Raw genomic sequence first — 20,496 nt, 5'->3', positions numbered from 1 at the left:
TGCATTCACACAGCTTGCAGTGGAAGCGGATGACTTTGCCTTCATCGTTGCGGACCTAAGGAGATGGGTAACACAAAATGTTCAATTCCCTCTATAGCAGTGGTTTTTAACTTGAACTCTTATAGCATTGGTTCTCAAAGTGGGGTCCGGGGACCCCCAGGGGTACTTGAGGGGGTTCCAGGGGGTCCCCAGCTAAATGATGGACAGGAACCAAATGGACCCTTATGGGTCTGTAACTCTGAGAGTGTACAAATGGAACCAAATGGACCCGTTAGGGTCCATTTGGTTCCATTTGTACACTCTCAGAAATAAATTAACATTGGTTTTACAATGTGAATTGGGGTCCCAGAGGTATAAATGCCATTATGGGGGTCCGTAGCCTAATGCATGTTAAACTGGGGTTCCTTGAAATTAAAATGGTTGAGAATCACTGCTAGAGAGCCGTAAAAACCTTCTCTTATTAGGCTTATCTTTTCAAATGGGGGTCCGCGGGGTAATAAGTGTCAATTTGGGGGTCCTTGACATGAAAAAGTTTGAGAACCACTGTCTTATAGGATCCAACAGCATGGCTCCAATGGGGAGTTAATTCTGTGTAGCGTGCATGCAAAGTTTAGCACTGATCGGTCCTGTGGTTTGTGACACACAGACCCTCTCATAGACAGGTAGGGTATGGCCGAGCAACGCCGTAAAAAATACAATTGTACGGCAGACTCAGAGCCAGTCTTCATTTTAACTCTTTTATACTTGTGTTTGATGGAGTGCAATATAGAAAGATTACATCCCCACATCCACAGCACTGGCCTTCCCCTCTGGTTCATGGCCAGTGGGGTTTGTTAAACAAAAAACAGCTGTCTCCCTATTTGGGCTGCTGCAGTTGTGCACACTTTTTTTTGCCTTACTAAAAAAAAAGGACAATTTCACAATATAATTTATACTCACAAAAATAACTGATCTACAAGCTAACAATGTGTCGTGATGCGACGTGTTAGCGTGCAGATCAGTTATTTTTGGCAAGCAACACCCAAGTGAACTGTCAGAATACCTCTTCAACGTAGTCGTGTCCAACAGGCTGCACGTCGTTCTGCAGTGCAGCTAGCGCCGCCGCAGACAGCCAATCAGAGATATCATTCTTGATCTCTGGGGCAGCCATGGAGGGTGGCGTTGGCTTGGATATCTCCGCCGCCTTCATCTCATCCGCTTTCGCCGTGGTCTGCAGTTTGTTTCCTCCTGCAAGGGGCGAAGGGGGAGGTAGGGTTCTTTAGTCTCAGACCATTGCTATTGGGCACAAACCCTCTTCCAATATTTCATAAATTGCCTATTTAGTGGCGAAAATAGGCGATGCAAGGTGTTGTGAGTTTGCAGATGGCATTGGATGAAGTGAACAGCCAACAAATACGATAAAACCCGAAATTGTGTCTATTAATGACTTCATCCTTACTGCTCCAAAAGACCACAGCTACAGAAGTTATTATTTGTAGCAGGGCCTTATTTTTCAATCAAAAGTTACCGTAAACTTAACATAGACATTAGTGAACACCCAACCTCTAATCGTAAATACACACAAAAAATGAATTGATTAACCGATAAGAATTTGCAAATCAAAATTTTGATCAAGCAAAAACAAACAAAACATCACTATAAACACACAATCCCATTCAAAGATTCTTAGTATTGGTTTACTTAAAAATGTGACATTCCATTTTACATTTTACTGAGGAGTCACTAGTCCACCGATGCTTTGACTAATGGACAGCATACAAATGCAATAAATCACAATAATAAAAAAAAAAAAGGAAAACAATGACCGTTTCCATTTGCAAGGGCCAGGAGTGAACTATTGGCCATTTGACTGCATGGTTAAACTAGGTTATACACTTATTCTACAAGGCACAGAACTTCAAGAAATGTTAGGTTTGGAAACGCACGACTGGTCGCCGTCCATCACTACACAAGTTGGCAGAGACTTATCCAGACATTGGCATGTAGCCTTTGAGTGCAAAGCACGCTCTGTGAAACCAGCTTCACTCTTTATTAGTGATGAGTGTTTGAACCACTTTCAACCTGGTGTCCCTATTTTGGGCACGTCATTATAGGCAGGGGTGCACATAACTGGTGCGCAGGTGCGTATGCGCACTCAAAATAAAAAATGCGCACCACATCAGACGACGCGAGGCGCTTTTGCGTACCAACAGCTGGGACAGGAATTTCCAAGCTTTTATTTTTTAGCAAAAATAAAAAATAAAAGCTTGGAGATCGAGGCTAGGAATTTACTTCCTGAAGCCACACTCACACAATCACGCTAAAGCATCCGTCGGCCCCATGTACAGCCATTAGGCACAGGGGTAGAGGAAGCATGCTGCACGTGATTGTATGAGTGTTGACTCGCGTCGCCTCGTATCGCCTCGCATTGCCTCGCTGCGTGCACGCAGCCAGCAGCGGCTGTTAGAGGCACTCGTCACCGATGATGAACGCACCGTAATGGTGCAAAATATGCCGTGAACGTCCTAATCTGGCGGATAAAATCAGCGCAGCAGCACAGGGCACCAACCTTGGGGGCTTTACCTAACAGCGTGAGGAAAAAAAACGGCGAAAATCGGCGGAATTTAGAAGCAGAGCGTCCTTTTTTCTCGCCCCCCCCCCTTGGCTTTGATTGATTGAATTCTTTATCAGCGGTTTGCACAAAGTACAGAGGCACAGTAAGGCCTACACAATAATGCTAAAAGGATAACACAAAAATCCCTGAGGGCTTGTTTCCATTGTGGTCCTGCGTATTCAATTCATAAAGGCCGAGTTCTCTAGGTGGACACATGTTTTTTTTTCTAAAATGAAATTATAGCTATTCAATAAAGGCTTTACCTTCAAGAAGGATTGCCCCTTTTCTTTTCAATTGAAATTTAAAAAAATAAATTGTACATCATGCTGAATATCAGTATTGTGGTAAGATCTAAAAACACTGCAGCATGATTTAATACCACAACACAGTCACAGACAAACGTTGGTAATCATTCCAGCGTGCGTCAGTACGGCCAATGCTCTCATATCATAAATCTCATATTTGGGAACACACATGTTGACATCTTTGCTTTAATTGCCAAAACACGTCAAAGCTAAAGTTCCCCTTATGACTTATGAAGCTGTAAAAGGATTGGCTTATGTCTTTATTAAACCAGATATGCAAATATGTTCTGTTTTTTTTTGTCCTTCCAAACACCTGAACCAAGCATAGAACTTGCGTAGTGGTCATATATGCATACATCTGTGCCAAATATACACATACAAATTTGTATGGGTCACGCGAGTAAATATGTTTATTTTGTGTTTCCTAACTTCCTCATTTTTTTATTATTTCAAAAGATTATCAAAACATTCCCAACAAAAAACTTTTTTTCGAAAGCATACAAAAACATTTAAAAATGCATTAATTAGAGGGGGAAAAGTACTTTTAAGAATTTGTGAAAATAGCAGATCTACAAGCTCACAACATGTCGCATCTTGTGAGCTTGTAGATCGGCTATTTTCACTAGTTTGGGTCACGGCGAGACATAAGATTTATTTTGGGTCTGGAGCTAAAAGGTTTGGGAACCACTGCTCTAACGGACATGATTTCATAGTCTGTGTGATACATGGTCACCGCTGATGAACATGGGGAATTATGCTGCTGTCCAAACAAGCAAACTCTCCTCCTCCCCCTTACAGGTGTCCAACAGACTATGGTAGCCAAAGTGCCGGTCATGTTGTGTAAACCATTGGTTCTCAAAGTGGGGTCCGGGGACCCCCAGGGGTACTTGAGGGTGTTCCAGGGGGTACCCAGCAAAATGTGTAAATATAGCATCAGAATAATTATGACCTTTTATACTTTGGCTATTCAAAAATAGCAGATCTACAAGCTCATAGCGCGGCACCGAGTGCCACGCTATGAGCTTGTAGATCTGCTATTTTTGAAAAATGTTGAAAATTTGTGCAAATCTTTGAATATACATATATTTTTTTTTTAAACAAATATTTTTATTATTTTCACAGTTTTTACATGAAAGCAGGTAAACAATTTGCATTTTTTCATTTTCTCCCTTTTCCCATCCCTCCCCCCTTATTGTTATTGTTGTCACATTTTTCCTTATTTAAAAAAAAAATAAAGACAAAAAAATTCTGTATCAAAAGCATTGGAACAAAGTAAAGTACCGGACACAAAAAACAAAACATGATTTAGACTCGACACAGACAATGAAAATGTAACAGAAAATAAATAATAGATATAATTTAGAAAGAAATGTTCACATCAAAAGACAGACAGAAAGACAATAAAAAAATAAATACACATAAGATGGATTGCTCAGATGCCAACGTGCCACGCGCCCTTATAAGCAACTCAGAATGCTATCTATCAGTCATATATCATATCACAGACATATAGAGGTCTTTTGGTCATATAATGAAGGTAAATAGAGAACAGAGGAAAAGAAGAATTTAGCCTGTTGGAAGCACTGTCAGACTCTCAAAATAAGTAATGAATGGTTGCCAGATTTTATAAAATGTATCTGTAGACCCTCTGGTTGTGAACTTAATCTTTTCTAATTTCAGAAAGCTCATCACATCCTTAAGCCACATAGCCACGGGGGGGGGGGGGGGGTTTGGGGATTTCCAACTCAACAAAATCCTGCGCCTTGCTAACAGTGTGGTGAACGCCAGTACATTTGATTTCTTTGTGGTTAGAAGTCTAAAGTATACGTCTGGTGGTACTCCAAAAATTGCTGCCAAGGGTGAAGGTTCTAGACGGATTGAGAGGACAGCAGACAAAATTTCAAAGACTTTGGTCCAGAAGTGTACCAGTTTGGGGCAAGACCAAAACATGTGAGTGTGGTTGGCCGGTGACAAGGCACAACGGTCACATTTATCATCAACTCCAGGGTATATCGTGGCAAGTTTGGATTTGCAGTAATGGAGTCTATGAAAAAAATTGAATTGAATAAGGCCTAGTCTAGCACAGGATGTTGATGAATTGATCCGATCAATAGCTCCATCCCACCACACATCAGAGAAGGTTTCACCCAATTCGGTCTCCCACCTCTCTCTATTCCTGACCAGAGGAAGCATATTTAGACGGGCTAGAGAATGGTATGTCATTGAAATATGGCCTCTCTGCCTAGGGTCCAATATCAAAAGATTGTCCCATGGCTGGTCTCCAGGTCTCGCTGGGAAGGAGGGATAATGATTTTTAACAAAGTCTCTAATTTGAAAATAGCGGAAAAGATTGTTTCTGGGCAAATTAAATTTGACACTAAGCCTGTCAAAACTACAGAATACGTTATTCTCATAAAGATCTGAGAATCTGACAAGGCCTTTGTCCTTCCAATGCATGAAGGCAGCATCTAGGATAGAAGGGGCAAATAAGTGATTACAAGTTATAGGGCATTTTATAGAACTTTCTCTGAATTTAAAGTGGGAGCGTAATTGTGACCAAATCTTAAGTGTGGCAATAACCACTGGGTTTCTGGTAAATTTAGATGGTGACAGGGGTAATTTGGAGTGGATTAGTACTGGGAGCGAGGTTGAGCGGCAAGATCTAGACTCCAGCACACACCAATCAGTCAAAGGAGAGTGGAGCCAATAGGCCATCTTCTGTACATTAGCTGCCCAATAATAATATGTGAAGTTAGGCAGAGCTAAACCTCCATTATCACGGTCTCTTTGCAAAACAAATATATATTTTTTAAGCGAACATTTGTAACTCAAATCTTTGCTTCTGGGGGTCCCTGTAACAAAATGTTTTTGGATGGGGGTCCGCGGCCAAATACATATAATTTTGGGGGTCCTTGACATGAAAAAGTTTGAGAACCACTGGTGTAAACACTTAGTGTTTAAGATCGCCCTAAGGAAAGAATATTTCCATCTTCCCTTCAATCTGCGACATAATATTAAAAGAATAACTGTAATAAGCCTGATGCAGGGAAAAACAAATCAGGGTAGGCTATAATAGCAATAGACGAAAAGAGAAATAGCTGTATGGATTCATTTGACCAAGAAATAAATAATCGGTAATTGGATATCGGCCAAAATCGTGCATTCTTAAAATCCTTGCTAAATGAAAAAGCAAAGAATAAAGAAGAGGGGATTTATTTACGGCATTCCGCTGCTTTGTGATAACTGAAGCATCTGGACACCAGAAGGCAATTTTGACGATATAAAAAGCACAGTGTGTACTGAATCAGACAGCTTCTTTCAATCTGTCTTCTGACTGGAAAAGCACTACTTCTTAAATCAAGTCTAACACTGGCATGAAGCAACCAATAGATTACATCGTGATCCCTGCCCACTTTACACAATTCTGTCCTTCTAAGTTGGAGCAGGAAGGGACAAATATTTAGACTAAAATAAAGTCTTGATGTGGGCATAGATTTGCAAGTAAGTCAGGTCAGTGTTCTAGTTAAAGGTAGGGTAAGTGATATTTTTGGGTTAAAACAAAAATGATTTTGTTAAAAGGTTAAAGCACTATATTCTGATAGTAATCATTGCTATAGAGTGTTTGTTCAGTAACAGGAGTCTCCCCGTCTCTCCAGCTCTTTAATAAACAGAAAATACATTTTCTGGTAGGTGTCAAAATCTCAGCCAATCAGGAGAAAGTACCCATTTTTAAGCTTCATTTTTATAGTGTTCCAGTTCAAATTTTGCCTGCTCATTTCGTAATGTCATCACTTCCAATTTCACTTGTTTAATCTATATCCTGATTGAGTTCTCTATCCTGATTGGATAAAATTGGAAATGAAACTGAAACTGAAACGAAAATGCATTTTCTGTTTTATAAAGAGCTGGAGAGACATGGAGACTCCTTATATGGACAGGACACTCTATAGTAACGAGCACTATCAGAACATAGACCCATTTTGCAATTATTTGAATGATTGCAAATCACTTACCCTACCTTTAACCAAAGTTATTCATGAATATAAATGTGAATATTAATTCATGAACATTTTATAAAACCTATTTGCCTACAATTTTGAGGTATTTCTACTTTACTTGAGTATTTCCAATTTCCAATACTTTTACTTCTACTCCACTACATCTCAGAGGCAAATATTGTACTTTTACTGCACTACAATTATTTGAAAACTTTAGTTACTAGTTACTTTTAAGATATAAATTATTACATTATAAAACATACCTTAACCACTTTAGCCTTATTTTATACATAGTCTATTTGAAAATAGCCGATCTACAAGCTCACAACGCATCGCAGCGCGACGCGTTGTGAGCTTGTAGATCTGCTATTTTCGACATGTGCGACAGTGAAACGTGTCTGGGCGGAAACAATTGCTTGACAGTTTGGTTCCGCATCGACAGTTTCTCCACAATTTAGAGGCAAATGTGGGCACATAATCATAAATATGATGATCCTAATATACAATTGAGAGTGGCGCGCATGCGCGCATACCGACACGGTACGACCGACCGTGTACCGTCTACTCTCATTACGGTCCTTTTCAACCCCAAAACAAGCCCCAAAAGAAGCGCGACCATCCGCTTACAATAAGCGGACATGGCAGTTGCCAGGTTCAGAGAAACAAGCAACCAGGTTAATGAAAACAACCGCAAAGCCACGGCGTCCTCTAACATTAGTCAACCCAGTACAATGCTGCTCGGTGCAGATAAACACTTGTTGAACCAAACAGTGCGTCAAATGAATGTCTATTTACTGCTAGTAAAACAGTCAAATTACAACAGCATCTCCTTCTAGCGTTAAACTCATGTTACTCTATACCAGTGGTTCTCAAACTTTTTTCATGTCAAGGACCCCCAAATAGACGCTTATTACCCCACGGACCCCCATTTGAAAAGATAAGCCAGGGACCCCAATAAGAGAAGGGTTTTACGGCTCTCTAGCACTAGCAGTGATTCTCAACCATTTTAACTTCAAAGGACCCCCAGTTTGACATCCATTAGGCTATTGGCTATTGATTAGGCTATTTATATTGTAAAATCAATGTTAATTTAACTCTGAGAGTGTCCAAATGGAACCAAATGGACCCTATTTGTACACTCTCAGAGTTACAGACCCATAAGGGTCCATTTGGTTCCTATCCATCATTTAGCTGGGGACCCCCTGGAACCCCCTCAAGTACCCCTGGGGGTCCCCGGACCCCACTTTGAGAACCAATGAGTTATATCACCACTGTTAACAGCCTGCTCAGGGACTACAGATGAAAGCTAGCTTCTGGCTAACTCTGGTTCATTACACGGATGTGAAAACCAACATGTTGATTAATGTGCACTGTGTCCCTGGTAAATACATAAACATGATAGCAATACTGTTGATAATGTAATCATTTAAAACGTCACTGCCATGCGGAAGTTGTAGGCATACGTTTATAGCCGTTAGCACTGGTTAGCCTAGGTTGTTTTTAACCCAGTTTCAGAGGCTGCTTAAAGTTAGTTTTAGCAGATCTACAAGCTCAATTTTAACAGACAAGATATAACAAATGCCATGTTGATTAAAAGCTGCATTCTGCGTTGTATAATGAATTGTTATGGACAGGTCGATTGTGACATGAGTTTATGAAAACAAACCAACAGAGTCCTGGGGCCTGAAACAAACGTAATCTGGCGTTTGCACTTAATTCATTTAAGGCCCGTACATGTACATAAACGTTCAAATTTCAAATAAAAAGGTCTCACCTCACGGCCACGGATGTGACAATTCTGTTCGAGCCCTCAGGAGTAACCGTATCTTCAGTATTGTTCAATAAAAAGCATTTTAATCCGATCGGTGGCCATTTTCGCAGCATGTCCGCCATATGCATTCAACTGCATTACCCATCGGTTGGTAGGTGTACTGCACTCTGATAGACTGTGCCAGCTATGAGCAAATGGCCACCGATCGTATTAAGATGCGTTTTTATTTAACAATACGGAAGATACGGCTATTTCTGAGGGCCCGTACATAATTATAACATCCGTGGCCATGGCGTAAAAACTGTGTATGAAATCTGAACGTTCATGTAGTCCAAAAAAGGCGGGGGAAAATAAAAAATAAAGCAATAAAGGCGGGAAAAAAGTATATATCAAGTAATATTACTCACCTCAGACAAAACACGACGAAATTAAAGTAGATCAGTGATATATGAACCGAAATCAAGTAGAACAGTTTCCAACAGTAATCTATCATCGACCGGAGAGACCTAGTATCGAGCGACCTAGCATCCGCTGTAAACCTTGAGAACTGAGCCGAGCTCTGCAAGAGCGGCGTAGTTAAGGGGCGGGACAAAACAACAAGGGCTGTGATTGGTCTGACAAAAAGACATGCGTACATGTGAGAGGGCATCCCCGGGAATGCCCTCTCGCGTGTACGCAAGCACAGCCCCCCCCCCCCCCCCCCCCCCCCCCCCCCCCCCGCCCACACACACACACACACACACACACACACACACACACACACACACACTGTTACACGCACGCACATGCGCACGCACCCAAACAACTCTATGACGTGCACACACAAACACGACACGAACACGACACAAGCCCCGCCCCCCTTCCCCACACACACACACACACACACACACACACATGCGCACGAACCAAAAATAGATACATTTGTTTTCAATGCAAACGTCATTTCACTCATTTAAAAGTTAAAGAGAAGAAGTTAGCGAAATGTATAACAGCAATAATAATAATAATAATAATAATAATAGACATACATTGTAATATTTATTTAACAATGAATATCAATGAATCAATTATATCAATACTGCAATTGTAGAAACACTCTGTTACAAGTACAAGTCTGGTAATGAAAATGTACTTGAGTAAAAGTACAAAAGTATCGGCATCAAAATATACTTAAAGTGTGGTAGATTGTTGATAGTATTACATTCTTCTCAGTTAGTAAAGTATGTTTACTAATGGCAGTGGATATGAATGAATATATTCATCTATTATTTGAATAGCTTGAATGCACAACATGGTACGTATGTCTATACATATGAAACACAATGTTATACATTATACCAGGGATCTTCAACAAGGGGGTCCGGGACCCCTAGGGGGTCCTCAGAGTTACTACAGGGGTCCGCCAAATCTTTGTGTGATATGATTTTTCTTTTTTTATATTAACCACTTGAACCCTAGCATCCCTTTTCTGAGGAGAACTTTAGCCAAAAATAGCAGATCTACAAGCTCACAACGCCTCGCAGTGCGAGGCGTTGTGAGACCTTGTAGATCGGCTATTTTTGGCAAAGAGTTATAGGTGTAGAGGGAGAAAAGAGCAGCAAAAGTATATCTGAAACACCATTCTATACAATATATAGGGGGTCCCTGCTTCATCTCTCTCTCTCAGCTAGGGGGTCCTTGGCCTGAAAACGTTGAAGACCCCTGTATTATACAATATATGCTGTACCACCCCCCAACGGGGGTCCCTGGCCTGAAAACGTTTAAGACCCCTATGACTGCCACATTTCTGTGCCCTTGTATTAGGTGTTACAGTGAATAATAAATCTACAGAATGAATATATGCTTCCAAAAAAGATGCACACCTTAAAGGATGTGTCTCTCAATGATCAAGTTATTTGAAACTTGTCCGCCATCTTATCATATAATGTAATCATCCAACTATATTACATCTATGGTCTTGTATAAGATCATCCTGAACATTCCTCAAAGCCCCTTTGTTTAACTCATCACCCTATATCGGTTACATTCATCAAACAGGTGGTATACCTAGTTTGTGTAATCTGAATCAGAACAGAAAGTCAAGACTAGTGTATAAATTATGTTAACACACATTGTTAGCACACAATCACACACAAACCTGAAAATAAGTATATTTAAAACCAAATCTTATCAGATGGGGGTCTGTGGACAAATACATGTTAATCTGCGGGTCCTTTTGTCGAAGCAGAAGCAGTACTCCCTGTCATCGTGGTGAAGGTGGAAAACGAAGAAGACTACGTCCTCACACTCTATGGGAAATGAAATCACTGAGTCTGAAGGGACAGCAGTTAAATAAATAATCTTTATTTATATCTCTAATTAAAGTTACAATTGTGTCCTTTCACCAGACTCCCATGAACTACCAAAACACAAAGTACAAAGTAACCAATAACGAAAATCATACCAAACATTAAAAACACTTACAATCAGCCCATCGTAACTGAAATAAAGAAAGTACAAATAGTCAAGGGAACCAATAAACTCTTGTGCTCTGCTGGGGTGCTGGGGGGAATAGCCGAGAGCTGGCTACAGCTCCTCTTAATAGTGTCAGGCTCTAATCACACATGAGCTGAGAAGGGGAGTGACAGGTGTCTAGCCAAGACCAGGTCAGCATAGACACTAGGACAAATAATCATTAGTGAACACATAAGCATAGAAAGACTGTAGACTGAGGTGTTAATATTTGGAATTAACATATGCTTTATCGAGAGTGAGAGCTACTGTGATACTTCTTAGCTGTTGAATTTGAATCACTCTGCTGGGACGTGCATGACAGATTTCAGTGAAGGCCTCACCCAAGTAATGCCATTGTTTTAACTTTAGTAACTTTAACCTGGTTACTGTACTTAGGAACTATAATGTATAACAGAGAACAGGAAAACAGTTACTTTAATGCGTTAGTTTAATCCCATGTTTCTCACTGCAGCATAAAGTCTGTCAAGTGCATAAGTCTCACTTTGGTCTGTCGCTAGACAACATGATTCACTGCAGTGTAGACTACATGTTGTCTTAGCTTGGCTTACTTAACTATTGTTTGTTTTACAGGTCAATCCTCATGTCATTTGTGCTCATATATGCATTGCTGAATGTTGTAATTAAAATGATCTGAAATTAGTGTCATTAGTAAATGAGCACCTTCTTAAATGTGCTAGCTTGACTCTGCATTATTCTCAATGTAGGGTCCAGCTACTGGAAGCAAAAATGCCAGGAAGGTGCTGGCTGTGGATGAAACGGCCTTCAGGTAGTGGTGCGAAAGACAGAGTCGGGTATTGTAAAACAAAATATATATATTTTTTTAATTAACAGTTGCTTTATCGAGAGTGAGAGCTACTGTTGAGTGAGTTTTTAGCTGTTGAATTTGAATCACTCCATCAATAAGAGAAATTGTTCCTCTATGTCTAATATCAGGGATATTTCTTGCTTACAAACTGATGGCTGTGCAATGCAACTTAAACCATAAGGCATGCAGTAGGCCTAAGATTGTATTTTCAGTTTTTTCACAGCAGCATTAAGTCTGTCAAGTGCTTAAGTATGCACTATAATCCTGCTTCACCTGTTTTTCACTCCAGAATGTTTGTTCTCAAAGCTTAAACTTGATCTGCTAATGATTTGTGAAATGTCTCAGTTCCAGAACTGAGCCGTCCGAACTGCAGTCCCTGAGGCAGCATGTGCGCGACCTTCTAGATGGAGCTCAAGGCCTGCAATAGGTCACACAGAAAATTCAAGGTGTAGTGTCTGCTACCCAGGAGCTGGTGGAACCACAGGCACCGGTTGCCAAACAGGCATTTGCCTGCCTACTCTGCAGAGGTATTGTTTCCATTTTGCATCGGTAACACAGTAATAATCCAATATAGTATTGGAATTAGTGTTGTGACAACTGGCTTGAACGGTTAAAATATATTGACTGTATATAAAATTTTGACGTAAAAGAAAAAAATATGGATTGAGAGACAAGTAAATAAAATGTTAAGACTTTGCTTTTCAGGAAATAAAACAAAGAGAATCAGAAATCATTCAACAAATATGAATGGAGTCAGCTATCCATACTAGCATAGATAAATGTCTGATTTTCAAACCCAACTTTTTATCAAACCAAAATTGTATCTATTGATGACATCATGTCACAAGACGGACATTTGTCCACCTAGACTAGTCCACACCAGTTATGGCTGGTGTGGACACTGAAAAATGTGTGTATAATATCAATGATAAATGATAAAATGTGTGTTTTTCTTGCGTGTATTTTTTCTTTCTTTTTCTAAATAGAACCAATGACACAGCCCATGCTGTCCTCCTGCTCCAAACGCCTGGTCGGGTGTCGTGTCTGTATTGCAGAGCGGGAGAACGGGCCTTGCCCAAATGCAGAATGTCAGAATGTCTGGAAATATCTGTACATCTGTAGAGTCAAGTGAAGAGACCATAGATCATAGTTATACTGCCACTACTTTCAGCTCATTTGCATTACAACATACCATTTGTTTATCGCAAATGAAATTGTAATCTCATAAAACTTTTAGTAACCAGGTTAAAGTTAAAAAGGTGGCATTACTTGGGTGAGGCCTTTACTTAAATTTGTCAAATCTGTCCCAGCAGAGTGATTGAGGTCGCCCACATGCTGCCTCAGTGCCTGCAGTTCTGGAACTGAAACATTTCACAAATCATTAGCAGATCAAGGGTATTGAGCTCATACCATACCTATGACATGGACTGTCAGGTGCTGTCGCTCCACCCTGAGTTTGAAGTGCTGTCCGTCAAGTGTAGGCCACCTGGTTGTGCCTGAGCTCATAGGAGGGCAGGTGGGAGGCTATCAGCACCTGGGGGAGTGTAAAATAATTTGGGCATCAATTATTTTCAGTTGGTCATGAATTAATATAGCTGCTGCAGGATGCATTAAACCTTAATGCATCCTGCTAAGTCACCCCTTAATGATTAAGTGGTGACTTAACGGTTTCACATGGGGCATCTTTGTATGTGTGCTGTAGCCACATACCATTTTCATTCAGCTGAATGGCGTTGGTCGTCTTGCTGAGCTGGGTGAGCTCGGTCAGGATGGTCATCAACGAGGGTGGGATCTCGCCCACACAGCTGGTCCTAGACACGCAAGAGGACAACGTACACAGTCAAATCCCCAGTGTTCATTCAATTTGTACACTAACTAGTGACCAGGAGATTATTTTTGGGAACTTGGGCGTGGGAGAATATGTAGTTGAGCACGTTGGCCATGTCAGCTTTTTTTTCTTCACGAAGTGCAAATACACACTTGAACACTTGAACAACACTCAACAGGTCTTCACATTGCCCCTTGGTTAGTCGCCTAAGTAGCCTAAGCTTCAAAACGATGATATGTGAAGGGTGGAGGATGACGGGCAGAAAGAGCGCTAGTATATCCTAGGATATACTCACTTCTGAACTGCACAATGCTCTGAGTGTTCATGAAGAAGACCTCTCTCTCTCTCTCTCTCTCTCTCTGACTTCCTGTTCAGAGTAGCAGCATGGCTGTCGAGGATGTTGGCAATCTGGAAATAAGGGATAACATTCCATGTTCATAATTAAACCATTTGTCTTGATTTGAAGTAAGAAAGAACCTGTCTGAATCATGTGAATAAATATATAGCCTCATTTAGAAACGAGCGCTTGTGACCAAAAAAAGTCACTACAAAGTACTACAGTACCCATCAACTCTAAATTGCCTGAAACGTACTCCTAACAGGTTTTTGGGGGGACGATTTTGGCCTCCACACTTAGTGATTTTTTCGGATTTAACTTTCGTTTCGGTAGTGACCAACTTTCGTTTCGGTAAATGGTGAAAAAATAAATTTACTAAGTCCAGAGCTCGATGAATGTTAGGGACCAAAAAAAAAGTTTAAAGGAAGTTTTTCGGGGTAAAGAGCGAGTGGGGTTTGAACCCACAATCTCTGGAACATGTTGGCAGCATTGGCATTGACTTTACCCACTTTACCCACTGTGCTACCAGCTGTCTTCATTCCTGTTTGTAGAACAACACACAACAGTACTTTAAAAAAAGAAAAGAAAAAAGAACTTTACAGCATATTACTTTGTCTATGGTTTGCTGTGCTGTTACTTGTCTAGATGTTTCAATGTTAATGAACCCCAATGGAAACAAGCCTTTGGCTTTTCTGTCATTATTTAATTGGCCTTCAAATTTAGGCATGGCACAGTGGCCCACTGGATTAAAAGCCTGCTTGAGAAACAGAAGGTTGTGAGTTTGATTCTTAATCCTGACATTGTGTGAAAATAAAGACATTTGGAATAAATATATATATTCTTTTTAAGTTTTAAATATAAATCTTTCGGGAGTTCCTTCTCTCTGAAGTGTGTTTGTATAATGATTGAGCACCTCCACTCCTTTGAAGGTGCTTCCCATCAGGTAATGAGCGGCCATTTTGCTGGTGCATTTTGGGAAATGTAGTGTAAAGCAGGGGTGTAGTTTTGACTATACATGGGCCAGTAGGAAGAGGATTGGCACTAGGCTCTCAGCACTAAGTCAAAGCTCCCTTTCTGAGTCTTGACTTGACAGTGGCGTTTCTGTGGAAAATAAAAGGCACTTTACCTGGCTGCTGCTGCTGCTAATGCTAATGCTAGTGCTAGTACAGTGAGGTGGGAGGAGTGCAGTTCAGGAAGTGACCTCACCTAATTGTCATTGTTACCTTGGTTACATAAAAGTTCAGATAGGTGTGATTTCTTTTGCCATAACCACCTAGTTTTACTGTGTGGAAACACCGGGGAGCTAAACCGCTCCCCGGCCCCACTGTACTGCATCCCCGTACACCAGGGGTAACAGAGTACATCGATGAGTATGTGCTTCAGTGCCTAGGCGAGACTTGAACCTGCTTTGGCCTTGTTTAGAAGGTCGCCTAGGTGTCCACGCCAGAACTCGCTTGCCTATGGCACCTCCACACATTTCCACATGTTTCTTTAGTGCTTTTAAGTGTGGTGTTTAAAACATGCTTCAGATCAAGGAGGAACCACTGTAACTCCCACTGTCCCTTCACTTCCTTAATTACTGCAACAAAATACACATCAAAATATGCAGTTAAAATGATTTAGTTTAGCTTAGATGTTTCAATGTTTATGGAAAAAATCCTCTGTCTTTTTTGTGATCAATGTATTCTATTTGGCTGTTCTAACAGTCACCACAATAGCTCACTGTGAAAAGACTCTTTCTGCATGTCCAAAAGGTCCTGGGTTCAAGTCCCACAAATATCAGAAGAATCTTGACGTTTTAAACAAATCCTTATAATCGCCACCCCAGCATAATCTGTTCAGATAGAGCCAGTGGCTCACTGAGTAATGGTGCCTGTCTATGGTACGGGAGATTGCAAGTTCAAGTCCATGTTCTGACAATGTACCAAGCTGTACACAACGTCTTGCCAAATTTGGAACACTCTTTTTTTCCCCCCAAGTTATAAATCTAAATCTTTCTTATGGGGGGTCCTCGCACTACATCTTTTGACATGGGCGTCCACGGCCATATACATATCAATTTGGGGGTCCTTGTCATGAAAATGTTAGAGAACCAATCTGGCAAAAGAGACAGCCATAGCTGAATAGGTAGAGAGACTACCCGGTAAACAGAAAGTCACAGGTTCAAGTCCCACCCCATTAATATGTCTGAGTGTCATTTCCTCTGAGAAGGTGTGGGCAAAGGGACTTTAGATGCACTGTTGCAGATGGTTTTGAACTATACAGTACATTAAAACACAAACATATTGATGTAGTAGAAAGTAAATGTTTACACCTAGAAGCCTTAGTTAACTTAGTTACTATGTATAAAGTAAGTTTGAATCAGGCATAAATCCATTTAAATAAAATGAATTTCACTGGTGGAAAAAGTACTCAAATGTTTGACTTAAGTCAATACTGCAATGTAGAAGTTTACTTGAGTAAAAATGCAAAAGTATTGGTATCAAAATGTGCTTAAAGTACCAAAAGTTAAAGTACTAAAATGTTTGAAAATAACAGATCTAAAAGCTCACAACGCGTCGCGTCGGCACTCCCCTCTAACCTAGTGTTACTAGCATAACATTACTGCATGTGGAAAGGACCCCATCATTGCATGTAAACAAAACCTGAACATTCTGAACACAGAACAGACTGTAGGTCTGAACAAGTGTCTCAGGACATGGTGATGGAAGGTGCAGTGCGAGGCTTCATAGCTCAATGGAGAGAGAATCCACCTGGAGAGTTCATCGGAGTGTGTCATCGTGTCTATGAGCAAGGCATTGGACCCCTAACTGTGGTAAACCATCAGCTGGGTAAAGCTGGAAACTGAGTCTACGCCACAGGATCAAATAGGTCAAATTATTATTATTAGGGTGATGTAATGGTATTTTTTATTCCCCTAAATGCACAGGACAGCAGTTTGTCTGGTTTCCTCCTCTCTGTAAATTAAAGATACACACACACACACACACACACACACACACACACACACACACACACACACACACACACACACACACACACACACACACACGATATGTTGGGGTCTTGTAGATCGCTTATTTCTGCTACTTTTGACACTAAGTTTTAACTGACCATGATACTGACCATGTTACTGACATATGTCATTGAGTGAGTGAAAGTGTGAGGAGGGATATACATGTAGCGGTCCCCTCGATCGTCACGTGGTTGAGGGGAGGGCTTTTGAGTTATTTTAAATACATTTAACTTAACTCTGATTAACTCAGTATTAATTATCTTGAATCTCTTTTATAATAATAAATGCAAAAGCAGTTTTTAAAGTCACACAGTTATCAATTTACCTTTCCATGCAGTTTTTAACCCAAAGTATATTAAATAAGCCTCTCTTAGCTTCAATTTTAAATACTTAGGTCTGTAACCAAATGGACCCTCTATCTAAAAGGTAACAATGAAATGAATTCACACAACCAAGTAGTTAGAAAAATATAATATCAATTATTTAGTTATTTGTGCAATGATTGGTGCAAAATAGAAAATAGAATAGACATGTGCATGTAAACAACACTTTTCAACTCTTTCTTTCAACACTGTGCAGGTTCAAAACCTTAAAGACAAATACCCCTCTTCTTTCAGGAATACAAAATACCACAATACTGTTATTGCATAATACCAAAAATAATAAATACCTTCTCACAGATATTACTCAAAAGTGTAACACCTTCCTTTCAACACCAAGTCACTTAAGGACTACTATTATAATTTGTGGGCCCACACACACACACTCTCACACACCTTAAAGCCAGCAAAACTATACTAAGTTACCTTAAACCCCTTTAGTTGCAGGCCTGGTCGTTGCTTGGGTGCGTTGTGGCCTCAAATCACATTGGCCCCTTCACTCCTTGGTGAGCAGAAATAAAAGAGTGATACCTTAATGTTCCTTGTTACTCCAACAGTCACTCACAGGTGCAGGTTAGAAGCAGGCTAGCATGTAGTGCAGTCCAGACACAATCTTCTCATCCCACGTTGCCAGAGAACTGTAGAGAACAACAGACTATCACCTTAACAGTTCAACTGTGGAAGTTAAACTGGGCCTAGAAACGACTGTTCACGTGCTATGAACTGACTCTAGACCGTTGGTTCTCAAAGTGGGGTCCGGGGACCCCCAGGGGTACTTGAGGGGGTTCCAGGGGGTCCCCAGCTAAATGATGGACAGGAACCAAATGGACCCTTATGGGTCTGTAACTCTGAGAGTGTACAAATGGAACCAAATGGACCCTAACGGGTCCATTTGGTTCCATTTGTACACTCTCAGAGTTACATTGACATTGGTTTTACAATGTGAATTGGGGTCCCAGAGGTATAAATGCCACTAGATGGGGGTCCGTAGCCTAATGCATGTCAAACTGGGGGGTCCTTGAAATTAAAATGGTTGAGAATCACTGCTAGAGAGCCGTAAAAACCTTCTCTTATTGGGGTCCCTGGCTTATCTTTTCAAATGGGGGTCCGCGGGGTAATAAGTGTCAATTAGGGGGTCCTTGACATGAAAAAGTTTGAGAACCACTGCTCTAGACTCACTGTGAGCTTGTTGACGTTAGCCTTTAGCACAACAGAAAACAACAGTCTCTGAATGTCGTGTACAAAGTCCTCTTGTTGTTGTTGTTCCAAACGTGCAGCTTGTCCTCTTATACTGACTGTTGTGCAAACACTCATGTAAGACACACATTACACGCAAACGTATATTATCATGCAGAATGTCTCTGAATGAAACCACTCGTTACGTTACGTCCCCTCTCTTTCTGCATGTGTCCCACTCTCTCCCGTCCGGGCAGCAACACACTCTACTAGCTACGTTCCCCACAGGAATGTTAACCCCATAAGTGCTGGTCAGAATAAACAAGAAAACATTACTTTTAAACAAAACAAAACTCCTAATGAATTAGTCATGAGTAATACATTACGTTTTTAAACAAAAACACATACCTTTTTAAAGGCTTTTAACACTTTTTAAACAAACCATTCATTAAATGATTTTAATACTATTTAAAGTATAACATATTTTATAGCTGGGTTACATACACTTTTATGAGTATGAATTTATCTTGATTTTGTTCACCTGTGTGATACTCATAGCTGCACGTTATTATATGGGCATACCTAACAATAGATGCCCAAAACAAATTAAACTCATTTTTGTGTATTTTTATATCAAAAGTCCCTAAAAAAACAATCTTAATTACTCAATCTTAAAAACGTGCTCCTTGTCAGAATCTAGTTGTATAAAAAAATCAGAAAATGTCATTGCACCGGACCTTTAAGATTCAAACCCCCAATCATCAGATTTGTGAAGCATCTCCACCTTCTCTTGTGCAGCCAGGCCTTTCACATCGATGAGATGTTTAAGGGCATATTTGAGGTTGAAGGGGTGTTGCTTCCGACATTAAACAGTAAACCCGAACCAAACCCGCACCCTAACCCTAACCGCACGCGGATGCCACATAGTCGGAGAAAAGGTCTGTCGGATTAACGCATGCCTCCCGGTCAAAAGATGGTTTGTGTGGATCGGCAGATTCGTCACTCCGCTAAATAATTCAAGATGTAAACTCCCGACAATGGCGTTGAGTGATGCTAGCGGCGGCGATGATATTTTGACTGTTTTGACCGATGTTCTCTTTCTGTAATCAAACTGGGGAGGTTGTGGCTTCATGTGGTGTTGCTTTTACACTATGGAAACATCCAACGTAGTATGACAGCATATACTTTCTTTTACAACATTTTTCTTAGCGGTTCTTTCAAGATCTCCCCAGTTGAGCCCACTCTCTAGTATGGAGCCTTTCTTTACACTCACATACACAATGCACTTTGCAATGTTTTTTTAACACATGTTTTCACCTCTTTCTTTCATCTTCGCTTTTATGTGTATGCTTTTTACAACGCTGCCTTTTCCCCATGCTAATTCACACCCTTTCTATTGCACGAATGTACGATTGTCTTTACAACGGATGCACGTTCTTTTGCCTCTATTTCATGCCTCTTCACATTCATGCCATAACATGTTTACAAAGCACCACAGCACACACCACTTTCACACAACGCCACTACAAATGTTTCCCATGCTATCACGCCTTCACAAACCAACAATGTGTAATGTGTCTTTCTTTCATCTTCCCATCTTATCTCCATGCTTTTCACAACCTCGCATTTTCTCCATGCTAATTCATACTCTTTCTATGCACATGTATGATTGTTTTCTAAACGGATGCTGCTTTTTTCCCCTGTATTTCATGACTGCTAACATTAATGCCATAACATGTTTACAAACCACCTCAGCACACTGCTCTTTAACAC

The 20,496-nt window shown here is 40.5% G+C and overlaps 1 long non-coding RNA gene across 1 annotated transcript; it reads right to left on the bottom strand.

Moving 5' to 3' along the window:
* Positions 1-13,424: 13,424 nt before the first annotated feature.
* LOC311042177 lies at positions 13,425-18,913 on the bottom strand. Its single transcript, XR_014600471.1, has 5 exons — positions 18,727-18,913; positions 17,974-18,185; positions 14,110-14,222; positions 13,697-13,797; positions 13,425-13,520 (listed from the first exon to the last, which is right to left on the bottom strand). It is a non-coding gene; the product is annotated as an uncharacterized lncRNA (long non-coding RNA).
* Between the last annotated feature and the right edge of the window lie 1,583 nt (positions 18,914-20,496).

This window comes from Gymnoscopelus microlampas (genome assembly GCF_963454915.1).
Source record: "Gymnoscopelus microlampas genome assembly, chromosome: 3".
Classification (NCBI taxonomy): domain Eukaryota; kingdom Metazoa; phylum Chordata; class Actinopteri; order Myctophiformes; family Myctophidae; genus Gymnoscopelus; species Gymnoscopelus microlampas.
Note: the sequence above shows the minus strand (reverse complement) of the source record. Positions and strands in the feature narration are given on the sequence as shown.